At 42.5% G+C, this 13,635-nt stretch overlaps 1 protein-coding gene across 1 annotated transcript in view; it reads right to left on the bottom strand.

Moving 5' to 3' along the window:
- Nucleotides 1-13,635, bottom strand: part of CFAP92 (cilia and flagella associated protein 92 (putative)) — a 56,520-nt gene that overhangs the window by 28,710 nt on the left and 14,175 nt on the right.

Here is a 13,635-nt window from a genome sequence, read left to right as displayed (position 1 = left end):
CAGGACACTCTATCCAGCAAGTCTATCATTCAGAATAGAAGGACAGATAAAGAGTCTCTCAGACAAACAAAAACTAAAGGAATTAGGTTTAGAGGGGACCTACCTCAATATAATAAAGGCCTTGTATGAAAAACCAACAGCTAATATCATTCTCAATGGTGAAAAACTCAGAGCCTTTTCTTTAAGGTCAGGAAGAAGACAGGATGTCCACTCTCACCACTTTTATTCAACATAGTACTGGAAATCCAGCCCCAGCAATCAGACAACAAGAAGAAATAAAAGGCATCCAAACTGGTAAGGAAGAAGTAAAACTTTCACTATTTGCAGATGACATGATACTGTATATAAGAATACCCAAAAGACTCCACCAAAAAACTGCTGGAACTGATAAATTCGGTAAAGTTGCAGGATGCAAAATCAATGTGCAGACATCCGTTGCATTCATACACACTAATAATGAATCAGCAGAAAGAGAAATTAAGAAAACAATCCTCTTAGGGCGCCTGGGTGGCTTAGTCGGTTAAGCGTCCGACTTTGGCTTAGGTCATGATCTCGCGGTTCGTGGGTTCGGGCCCCGCGTCGGGCTCTGTGCTGACTGCCGGCTCAGAGCCTGGAGCCTGTTTCAGTCTGTGACTCCCTCTCTCTCTGACCCTCCCCTGCTCATGTTGTCTTTCTCTCTCTCTCTCTTAGAAATAAAACATTTAAAAAAAAAAAAGAAAAGAAAACAATCCTCTTTACAATTGCACCAAAGATAATAACTAAGAATAAACTTAGCCGAAGAGGTGAAAGCCTTGTACTCTGAAAACTACAAAACACTGATGGAAGACATTCAAGATGACAAAGAAATGGAAAGACATTCCATGCTCATGAATTGGAAGAAAAAATATTGTTAACATGTCCATACTACACAAAGCAATCCACACATTTAATGCAATCCCTATCAAAATACTACCAGCATTTTCCACATAACTAGAACAACCAATTCTAAAATCTGTAAGGAACCACAAAAGACCCTGAAGAGCCAAAGCAATCTTGAAAAAAAAAGCAAAGCTGGAGGGATCACAATTCCGGACTTCAAGTTAGCGTACAAACTTGTAGTAATCAAAACAGTACATTCTGGCACAAAAACAGACACAAAGATCAAGAGACCAGAACAGAAAACCCAGAAGTAAACCCACAATTATATGATGAATTTATCTTTAACAAAGCAGGAAGGAATATCCAACGGGAAAAAAACAGTCTCTTCAACATATGGTGTTGGGAAAACTGGACAGCAATATGCAAAAGAACAAAACTGGACCACTTTCTCACACCATACAAAAAAACAGGTCCAAAATTGAGTAAAGACCTAAATGTGAGACTTGAAACCATAAAAATCCTAGAAGAGAACACAGGCAGTAGCTTCTTTGACATCAGCCGTAGCAACTTTTTTCTAGGTATGCCACCTGGCGCAAGGGAAACAAAGGCAAAAATAAACTACTGGGACTACATCAAAATAAAAAGCTCTACATAACAAAGGAAACAATCGACAAAACTAAAAGGCAACCTATGGAATGGAAAAAGACATTTATAAATGACATATCCAATAAAGGGTTAGTATCCAAAATATATAAAGAACTTATACAACTCAACACACAAAAAGACAAATAATCCAGTTCAAAATGGGCAGAAGACATGAACAGACATTCCTCCAAAGAAGACATCCAGATGGCCAACGGACACATGAAAAGATGTTCATCATCATTTATCATCAAGGAAATGCAAATCAAAATTGCAATGAGGTATCACCTCTCACCTGTCAGAACGGCTAAAGTCAAAAACACAACAACAAGTGTTGGCAAGGATGTAGAGAACAGGGAACCAACTTGCACTTTTGGTGGGAATGAAAAATTAAAAACTAGGTATTTACCCAAAGAATGTGATAATACTAATTCAAAGGCGTACATACACTCTGATGTTTATAACAGCATTATCTACTATAGCCAAATTATGGAAATATCCTAAGTGTCCATTGACTGCAGATTGGATAAGGAAAAAGTGGTGAATATGTGAGTGAGTGAGTGAGTGAGAGTGAGTGTGTGTGTGTGTGTGTGTGTGTGTGTAATGGAATATTACTCAGCCATAAAAAGAATGATGTCTTGACATTTTCAACAACATAGATGGAGCTAGACAGTATAATGCTAAGGGAAAGAGGTCAGAGAAAGACAAATACCACATGACTTCACTTGTGTGAAATTTAAGAAGCAAAACAAATGAGCAAAGGGAAAGAGAGAGAGAAAAATGAAGAAACAGCCTCTTAACTATAGAGAACAAACTGATGGTTACCAGAGGGGAGGTGGGGGTGAAATAGGTGATGGGGATTAAGGTGAGCACTTGTGGTGATGAGCACCACATGATTAAAGTAAAAACTTAAACACACACACACACATACACACACAATGGAATAGACACACTCTTTCCTATTTCTCCTGCTAAGCACAGATCCCTTAAATGCGGGACTTTCTATGTAAAACAAACATGAGGAGACTCAGGAGGGTGGAGAGAAGGCGGCTAAGGACTGTGGAGACGGAGGAACAAGTGGGGAGTTCTCTGGGGTCTACTCGCCTCGCACGCTACAGACTAGGTGCTGGAGCAGACAGAACCTCAGCAACGCTGATGCGAGCAGGTTGGAGGAACCTCCCAAAAGTCTCTCTCTCCAGCCAAATGACCAAGGCAGCCTAGTGAACCAGAAAACCTTCAGGCAAGTAACTGCCCCCCCCCCCAAGCACCAGGCAGAAAACCCAGCCCCTCCCCCTCCCATAAGCAAAAGACAAATGGGAAACTCAGACTGCACCCTCGCCCAAATGCAACGACTCCCCTCGCTTGGGTGGCATAAGAAAAGATCAAGTGGGGAGTCAAGGTGGTCATCGCGCCCAGCAGCACCAGATGCCAAGGGAGTGGAGGCCCAAACCCCTCCCCACCATGCAGCAGTAATGTGGCCTCGCCACCATGGTTAAGGTCATGTGGGGAGCGTGTGGGCAAGGACGCCCCAGGGTGTGGATGGCAGTTAGGGAACCTGGGCTACCTCCCCCATCCGCCAGGAATAAGACAGTGTCTCCCCTTTTCCACTGGCAGGGTGCCGGAGGAAGTTTGCTAAAACGGAAGATTTAAATAAGACCCACAGTCTTACAACACAGTATTTAAAAATCACATCATACCAAGAACCAAGGAAATCTCTTCTTAAATGACCAATGACAGTCAACAGATGCTAACACCAAAATGACACATCGTGGAATTCCCTGACAAGAATTTTAAAGCAAGCATGAATGTGATTAAATCGAATGAAAAAAAATTAAAATCTCATCAAAGAAATAGATATAAAGAAGAACCAAATGAAAATTTTAATTTTTTTTAAGTAGGCTTCACACCCAGCATGGAGCCCAATACGGGGGCTTGAACTCACGACCCCGAGACCAAGACCTGTGCTGAGATCAAGAGTCGGAGGCTTAACCGACTGAGCCACCCAGCCACCCCCCAAATAGAAATTTTAGAATTGAAACATATAATAACTAATATTTAAAAATTCAATGGATGGGCTCAATAACAGAAAGGAAAGGACAGAGAAAAGACCTGGTGAACCTGAAGATAAAACAATGTAAGTTATCCAGGGGCGCCTGGGGGGCTCAGTCGGTGAAGCGTCCGACGTTGGCTCAGGTCATGATCTCACGGTTCGTGGGTTCGAGCCCCGCGTCGGGCTCTGTGCTGACGACTAGCCCAGAGCCTGGAGTCTGTATCTCCCTCTCTCTCTGACCCTCCCCTGCTCACGCTGTCTCTCTCTTTCAGAAATAAATAAAACATTTTAAAAAATGATGTAATTCCAATCACCATCGACTAGAGAGATAGTATTACTTTTGTTGATGCTTGATTTCCTTGCAGAGGGCAGGGGGGCAGGGGAAGCCCGAGTTTAATAACGTGATTCTAAAGTTCCTCTACAAGAAAAGAGGGACTATCCAGCCAAGAAATTTTAATAACTGGGAGTGAACTGTCCTTTCAGATGCTAGTCACGGTCTTCTCTAGGCTGGGATCCATGCGGTTCATCGTTCCTACGAGCAATTTCCTAATAGAGTTCTGTGTACTCCTTTGGCGGCCCCTTAGTTTTCAGAAACATAAGCAAAGTGCAAAACATCTAAGAGCAACGGGGACATGAAGAGCTCAAGTCTGTGCTGACAGCTCAGAGCCTGGAGCCTGTTTCAGAGTCTGTGTCTCCCTCTCTCTCTGACCCTCCCCTGCTCACGCTGTCTCTCTCTCTCTCAGAAATAAATAAAAATTTTTCTTAATAAATAAATGTATTTAAAGAAATAATGAGCGGTGGGGGGAGGGTTAAGTCGGCAGGGAGGTAGGGCAACCTGAGGTCGCCTCTCCACCCCCCAAACAGCTGGACCTCAAATCACTCTGAACACCCACGAAATTGACGGAACGTCTCAGAGAACAAAGCCGCACGATTACAGACAGAATAAACGACCCGTGGAAGACGGACGCGCAGGGCTGGTCTGGGGGAAGGGGAGCCCCAGGCGCTGCGTGGGGAGGGAGCCCTGGCCGTGGCAAGAGTGGCTAGAGGGAGAGAAAAAATGGGGGAAAGTGAAAATGTGCACAGGGGGTTGCACGAGAAACTGCTCCCCAAAACTGTTGACGGGAAAAAGGAGAGGATTTCAGTACTGCCAGGTTTTTTTTTTAAGTCTGTGTATTTATTTTGATAGAAAAAGCAAGTGTGGCTCGGGCAGGGGCGGGCACCCCGGGCAGCCCCTGCGCTGGCGGCGTGGCCCCGACCTCACAGCTGCGAGATCATGACCTGAGCCAAGAGCAAGAGCCGGGCGCCCGCGCCGTCCGCAGTGTCGACGACAGCGGGGCGGCAGCAGCCCCTGGGGGCCCCGAGGCCGGGGGGGGGGGGGTGCGAGCAGGCCCGGGTCACACGCCGAGACGCAGGCCAGCCGGGGGCGCGCCTGGCAGAGACGCGGGCTGAGACCCCGCGGGCCGCTCTGCCCACCAGCGGAGGCACGAAGGGCCGGCGAGGGCGGCAAACCCTGGCGCCAACTGTGTGCGTGACTTGCCGGGAACGCGGAGCCGCTCCTGCTGCACAACCACACACACCGGGACCGGCCGGCACCCGCCGCACAGCGAGCCCTCCCCCAGGACTAGCGCTGGTCTGCAGTGCAGGGACCCCAAAGAGTGGGGGACCCCGAAGAGTGGGGGACCCCGAAGAGTGGGTTCTGCAACACAGCCACGCCCGGGATGCAAAACACACACGGGCAGCACCACCCGGCAGGCCGACAGCTCGGGCACAGACAGGGTGAGGGCGGGGGTGTGGCTGGAGCTGGAGACACCCAAGGGTGACTGGCCACGTGTCTGCGAGGGTGTGAACTTCCCATCCGAGACTGGAGGGGGGGGGGGTCCGATTGACCTCAGCGGGCTGAACAGCACCACCAGGTGGAGGACGGAGGCATTACACCAAGCCGTGCCCGCCGCTCCCTCCGGGCACATCTCCAACGGGGGGGGGCGGGGGGGTCCACCGAGAATCAGAACAGCAGTCCCCGCCCCCACCCCCCACCCCCACCCCGGGGGGAATAGCACAAACCCCTTGCCCACACCAAGTGCACTGATCATAGAGTGCCGCAAAGCTTCACTTCTAAGGGAAACAGGATCTAGCTTCCTTTGGGTTTATGGCTGGTTGGTTGGTTGGTTGGCTGATTCTGTTTTTGTTTTGCTTTGTTTTTCTTGGATACAGAAAGGGTAAGTTTTGTCTATTTTTTTCAATCTTTTTTTCCTACCAAGCCTCTCTTAACAAACAGACCAAAGCACACCTAGTATACAGCTTCCTTTATTTTTTTTAACTTTTAAATTAAATATAATCTAATTTTTCCTCCAAAATGACAAGAGGGAAGAATTAATCCCAAAAGAAAGAAGGACCAAAGACATTTAAGTAAGATGTCTGAACGAGAATGTAAAACAACTATAAGGATTCTAGCTGGGCTTGAAAAAAAAACCCACAAAAAAACCCAAAAAACAAGACACTAGAGAATCCCTTACTGCAGAGATAAAAGAACTAAAATCTAGTCAGACCAAAATTTAAAATGCTATAACCAAGATGCAAATCTGAATTTATGCCATGAGAGTGTGGATGGATGAAGCAGAGGAACAAATTAGTGATACAGAAGACAGAATTAAGAAAAATAATGAAGCTGAAAAGAAGAGGAAAACAAAAGTAATGGATCAGAAGGTAGACTTAGGGAACTCAGTGACTTATTAAAACAGAAAAACATTCATATCATAGGAAAGTCCCAGAAGATGAAGAGAGAGAAAAGGGGGAGAAGATTTATTTGAACAAACTATAGCTGAAAACTTCTCTAATCTGAGGAAGGATGCAAACATCAAAACCCAAGAAGCACAGAGAACTCCCATTAAATTCAACAAAGGCTGGCCATCACCGAGGCACAGTCAAATTCACAAAATACACAGACAAGGAAAGAATCCTGAAAGCAGCAAGGGGGAAAAAGTCTTTAACCTACAAGGGAAGACAGATCAGGTTCTCAGCAGATCCATCCACAGAAACTTGGTAGACCAGAGGGAATGGCAGGATATACTCAGCGTGCTAAATGGGGAAAATATGCAGCCAAGAATACTTTACCCAGCAAGGCAGTCATTCACAAGAGAAGGAGAGAGAGTTTCCCAGACAGACAAAAACTAAAGGAGTTTGTGACCATTAAATGGAAAATTATATGCCAACAAACTGGGCAATCTGTAGAAGAAACGGATAAATTCCTAGAAACATACCAACTACCAAAACGGAAACAGGAAGAAATAGAAAACTTGGACAGTCACATAACCGGCAAAGAAATGGAAACGGTAATCAAAAATCTCCCAACAAACCAAAGTCCAGGTCCAGATGGCTTCCCTGGAGAACTCCACCAGACGTTTAAAGAGGATTTAATAGCTCTCCTTCTCAAATTGTTCCCAAAAAAATCGAAATGAAAGGAAACCTTCCAAATTCATCCTACCAGGCCAGCATTAACTTGATTCCAAACCAGACAAAGACCCCACTAAAAAGGAGAGTGACAGGCCAATATTCCTGATGAACATGGATGTAAAAATTCTCAACAAGATACTAGCAAATTGAATCCAACAGTAAAGAGAATTATTCACCACGATCAAGTGGGATCTATTCCTGGGCTGCAAGGCTGGTTCAATATTTGCAAACCAATCAATGTGATCCAACCACATTAATAAAAGAAAGGATAAGAACCATATGATCCTCTCGATAGATGCAGAAAAAGCATTCGACAAAATCCAGCATCTTTCTTAATTAAAACCCCCAACAAAGCAGGGCTTGGTGGATCATACCTCAACATCATAAAGGCCATATACAAACACCCCCAGCTAATACCATCCTCAATGGGGAAAAACTGAGAGCCTTTCCCCTACAGTCAGGAACCAGACAAGGCTGTCCACTCTCACCATACTATTTAACAAAGCAGTGGAAGTCTCAGCCTCAGCAATCAGACAACAAAAAGAAACAAGAGGCATCCGAATGGGCAAGGAAAAAGTCAAACTTTTACTGTTTGCAGATGACATGATACTCTATGTAGAGAACTTGAAACACTCCCCCAAAAGATTGCTAGAATACATGAGTTCAGCAAAGTTGCAGGATATAAAAATATACAAAAATCCGTTGCGTTTCTACATACTAATAACGAAGTAGCAGACAAAGAAACCAAGGAATCAATTCCATTTGCAATTGCACCAAAAACCATTAGATATCTGGGAATAAACCTAATCAGTTAGGAATCGGCATTCAATAGGACTTAGGAATAAACCTAGAACACTAACGAATGAAATTGAAAAGGACACAAAGAAATGGAAAAGCACTCCATGCGCATGGATTGGAAGAACAAACATAGTTAAAATGTCTACACTACCCAAAGCAGTCTACACATTTAATGCAATCCCCATCAAAACACCACCGGGTTTTCATGGAGCTGCAACAAACAAGCCTAAAATTTGCGTGGAACCACAAAAGACCCCAAAGGGGTTAGTGTCCTGAAAAAGCAAAACAAAAGCATCACAATTCCAGATTTCAAGCTATATTATCAAACTATGGTCAACAAGACAGTATGATACTGGCACAGAAACGGACACTAAGATCAATGGGACAGAATAAAAAACCCACAAATGGATCCACAACTATATGGTCAAATGATCTTCAACAAAGCAGGAAAGAACATCCAATAGAAAAAAAAGAGTCTCCTCAACAAATGGCGTTGGGCAAACTGGACAGCAACATGCAAAAGAATGAAACTGGCCCACTTTCTTACCCCACACACAAAAACAAATTCAAAATGTATGAAAGGCTTAAATGTGAGACAGGAAACCATCAAAATCCTAGAGGAGAACACAGGCAGCACCTTCTTTGACCTCGGCCATAGCAACTTCTTAAGAGACACATAACTGGAGGCAAGGGAAACAAAAGAAAAAATGAAGTATTGGGACCTCATCAAGGTAAAAGGCTTCTGCACAACAAAGGAAACAATCAACAAAACGAAAAGGCAGCCTACAGATGGGAGATGATATTTGCAAATGACATATCTGATAAAGGGTTAGTATCCAAAATCTATAAAGAACTTATCAAACTCAACACCCGAAGAAACAAATAACCCAGTTAAGAAATAGGCAAAAGATCAGTAAAACTAAAAGGCAACTGATGGGGGGCGCCTGGGTGGCTTAGTCGGTTGAGCGTCCGACTTTCGCTCGGGTCATGATCTCGCGGTTCGTGGGTTCGAGCCCCGCGTTGGGCTCTGTGCTGACTGCCAGCTCAGAGCCTGGAGCCTGTTTCAGTCTGTGACTCCCTCTTTCTCTGACCCTCCCCTGCTCACGCTGTCTCTCTCTCTCTCTCCTAGAAATAAATAAAACATTAAAAAAATTAAAAAAAAAAAAAAAGGCAACTGATGGAATGGGAAAAGATATTTGCAAATGACACATCAGATAAATGGTTAGTGTCCAAAATCTGTAAAGAACTTATCAAATTCAACACCCAAAAAACAAATAATCCAGTGAAGAAATGGGCAAACGACTTGAGTAGACACATCCAAAGAAGACATCCAAATGGCCAACAGATAATGAAAAAATGCTCAACATCCCTCCTCATCAGGGAAGTACAAATCAAAACCACAGTGAGATACCCCCTCACACCTGTCAGAATGGCTGACATTAACAACTCAGGCAACAACAGATGCAGGCGAGGATGCGGAGAAAAAGGCTCTCTTTGGCACGGCTGGTGGAAATGCACACTGGGGCAGCCACTCTGGAAAACAGTATGGAGGTTCCTCAAAAACTTAAAAACAGAACCACCCTATGACCCAGCAATTGCACTATTAGGTATTTATCCAAGGATACAGTTATGCTGTTTAGAAGGGGCACATGCACCCCAATGTTTACAGCAACACTATCAACAATAGCCAAAGTATGGAAAGAGCCCATATGTCCATTGATGGATGAACAGATAAAGGAGGTGTGGTATATATACACAATGGAGTATTTCTTGGCAATCGAAAAGAATGAAATCTTGCCATTTGCAACTATGTGGATGGAACTAGAAGGTATTATGCTAAGCGAAATTAGTCAAAGAAAGACAAATATCATATGACTTCACTCATAGGAGAACTTTAAGATAAAAACACATGAACCTAAGGGAAGGAAAGCAAAAATAATATAAAAACAGGGAGGGAGACAAAACATAAGAGACTCTTAAATATGGACGACAGAGGGTTACTGCAGGGGGTGTGGCAGGGTGGGCTAAATGGGTGAGGGGCATTAAGGAATCTACTCCTGAAATCACTGTTGTACCATATGCTAACTAACTTGGATGTAAATTTAAAAATGAATAAATTATATTAAAAAAACAAGCAAACTGTTACAGCATCCAAAAAAAAAAAAAATGGGCAAGAGGTATGAATAGACATTTATCCAAAGAAGACATCCAGATGGCTAACAGACACATCACCCAACATCAGGGAAATGCAAGTTAAAACCACAATGAGATACCACCTCAAATCTATCAGAATGGATAACATTAACAACACAAGAGACAAAATGGTGTTGGTGAGGATGTGGAGAAAGGGGAGTCCTCTCGCACCATTGGTGGGAAACTGGTGCAGCCCCTCCGGGGAACAGTATGGCGGTTCCTTAAAAGACTAAAGAGAACCACACAAGAGACCTAGCAATTACTCTACTAGGTATTTACCCAAAGGATACAAAAATACAGAATTGAAGGGTCACATGTACCCCAGTGTTTATAGCAGCATTATCAACAATAGCCATACTATGGAACCCAAATGTCCATCAACTGATGAATGGATAATAAAAGACGTGGTATACATATACAATGGAATATTACTCAGCCATCAAAAAGAATGAAATCTTGTCATTTGCAACAACATGGATGTAGCTAGAGTATATTGTACCTTGTGAAATAAGTCAGAGAAAGACAAATACCGTATGACTTCACTGATATGTGGAGTTTAAGAAAGAAAACAGATGAACATACGGGATGGGGGAAGAAAGAGAGGGAAACAAACTATAAGAGACTTTTAAAGATAGAGAACTGAGGGTTGCTGGAGGGAGGTGGGTGGGGAGTAGGTTAGATGGGTGATGGGTATTAAGGAGGACACTAGTTATGATGAGGCACTGCGTGTTGTACGTAAGTAGAATCACTGAATTCTACTCCTAGAACTGATATGGCATTGTATGTTAACTAACTAGAAATTTAAATAAAAATTTTTAAAGAAAAAAAAAAAGAAAGAATGGGTGAAATTTCCCCAAGTTTGGCAAAAGATATAAGCCTAAAATTTCCACAAACTGAGTGAATCCATAGGATAAACCCAAAGAAGTCCACGCCAAGTCATATCATAGTCAAACTTCTGGAAACCAGCGACAAAGGAAAAAAAAAAAAGTTGAAAGCTGCAAGAGATAAATGCCACCCAGCCTATTGGGAAAGAACAATTCAAATAACAGTTGCTTTCTTATCAAAAAACTATACAGATCAAAAGGAAGGGGCACAACTTTTTTCAAATGCTAAAGAAAAACAGAAACTGTCAACCCAGATTCTAAGTCAAGTGACATTAGCCTTCAGGAATAGAGGAGAAATAAAGACATGCTCAGACAAAAAGAAACTAAGAGAATTTGTTGTTAGCAGATCTACCCTAAAAGAATTACTAAAGGAAGTTCTTGAAACAGAAATAATTTTTTTTAAATCTTGGAACGTCGAAAAGGAAAAAGAACATTAGAAAGAGCAAATCTATAGGTAAATACACTCATACACTACACACATACACACACACACACACACACACACACACACAGGAATACTATTCAGCATCAAAGAGAACGAAAACTTGCCATTTGGAGCAATGTGGATGGAGCTAGAGTGTATTATATGCTAAGCAAAATAAATCAGGCAGAGAGTGACAAATATCACATCATTTCACTCATATGTGGAATTTAAGAAACACAGATGAACATAGGGGAAGGGAAGGAAAAATGAGATAAAAACAGAGAGGGAGGCAAACCATAGCAGACTCTCTTATATAGAGAGAACAGACTTGGGATTGCCAGAGGAGAGGTGGGTGGAGGGATGGGCTAAATGGGTGATGACCATTAAGGAGGGCCCTTGTTGGGATGAACACTGGGTGTAATATGTAAGTGATGAATCACTGGGTTCTACTCCTGAAACCAATACTACACTGTATATTAACTAACTTGAATTTTAAAATATAAATTAAAAATAAAATTTAACATTTAAAAATAAATTTAAAATGTATAGCACCATCTGATGTGGCTCTCAGTCTATGTAGAAGAAATATTTAAAACAATTATATATGAGATAGGGTAAACAGATTTGATGGAAGGTAAGGTTTCCACATTTCACTCAAATTGGAAATATGTTGACACCAGTAAGCTGTGATAAGCTAGGTATGCATAATGTAATTCCTGTAGTAACCACTAAAAACCTATATAAAAAGATATTCAAAAATGCTGTAGATAATCAAAATAGAGTTCTAGAAAGTTTTCAAGAAACCCACTGGAAGGCAGGAAAAGAAAACAAAGAAACAGAAAACTAATATTAAAATGGCAGACATCGGCTCTAAAATATCAATAATTACACTAAATGTAAATGGTCTAAATAAACCCATTAAAAGACCCCAGTGGATTAAAAGAAACAAACACAACTGCACTAAATGCAAGGGCATTATGCTGAATTGGGGGGCAGAGCATATCTCAAAAGGTCATACACTGGATGTTTCCATTTATGTAACTTCTGTTTCCCAGGGTTTGATAAGGAGTTACCACAAACTGGGTGGTTTAGCACAACAGAAATTCATTGTCTCACAGTTCTTCTGGAGGCTACAGGTGCAAAATCATGGTGTCCACAAGGCCATGCTCCCTCAGAAGGTGCAGAGGAAGGATTCTTCCTGGCCTCTCCCAGTTTCTGATAGCCCGAGACATTTCCTGGCTTGTGACCGCATGACCTCATTGTCCCTGTATCTCTTCATACAGTCTTCCCTCTATGTCTCTATGTCCAAATTTTATAAGGACGTCAGTCATATTGGATTAGGGCCCATCCTCATGACCTCATTTTAACTTGATTACCTCTGTAAAGACCCAATTTCCAAATAAAGTCACATTCTGAGTTGCTGGCAGGTAGGCGTTCAACATATCTTTTTGAGGGAACACAGTTCAACCCCCCAAAATAACATTCTCAAGTGGACAAAATTATAGAGATGGAAAATACATTAGTTGTTAGGGCTGGTAGGATGGAAGAAGTGGTTGTGGCTATAAAGGGTAGCATGAGAGATACTTGTGGTGATGGAGTCGTTCTGTATCTTGAATGTAATGACAGTTACACAAATTTACACAAAAGATAAAATGGCACAGAACCACACACACACTTATCAACATCTTGACTTTGACATTACATTATAGTTATAGAAGATATAACCACTGGAAGAAAAACAACTGGGCAGGGACGCCTGGGTGACTCAGTTAGTTAAGCCTCCGACTTCAGCCCAGGTCATGATTTCACGGTTCATGGGCTCAAGCCCCGCATCAGGCTCTGTGCTGACGGCTCAGAGCCTGGAGCTGCTTCAGATTCTGTGTCTCCCTCTCTCTGCCCCTCCCCCACTCGTTCTTGTTCTCTCTGTCTCTCTCTTTCTCTCTCAAAAATAAATAATAAACATAAAAAAAAAAAAACCTGGGCAAAGGCTACATAGGATCTCTCTGTACTACTTTGCAACTTGCTCCAAATTTTTTTTCAAAATAGAAGTATAATACATGGATATGGATATGCCCAAGCCAAGATACGTAATTAATCAGTTTCAGGAGACAAAAAGGAGATTCTAAGTTAAAAAAAAATACAAAAAGCACATACAAAGGCTCAAATGGAACATAAAAGGTGACAGAATAATGCCTTCAAAACTCTGAAGGAAAATGAGAATTCTATACCTAGCTCAACTATCAATCAAGTGTAAGGGTAGAATAAAGATATTTTCAGAACAAGAGGCCTCAAAACAAGCACCTCTCATTAACCTGTTCTCAAGAACCTACAGGCAG

This window comes from Hyaena hyaena, unplaced genomic scaffold (genome assembly GCF_003009895.1).
Source record: "Hyaena hyaena isolate Hyena2069 unplaced genomic scaffold, ASM300989v1 scaffold_316, whole genome shotgun sequence".
Lineage (NCBI taxonomy): Eukaryota > Metazoa > Chordata > Mammalia > Carnivora > Hyaenidae > Hyaena > Hyaena hyaena.
This window is presented reverse-complemented; position numbering and strand designations above follow the sequence as displayed.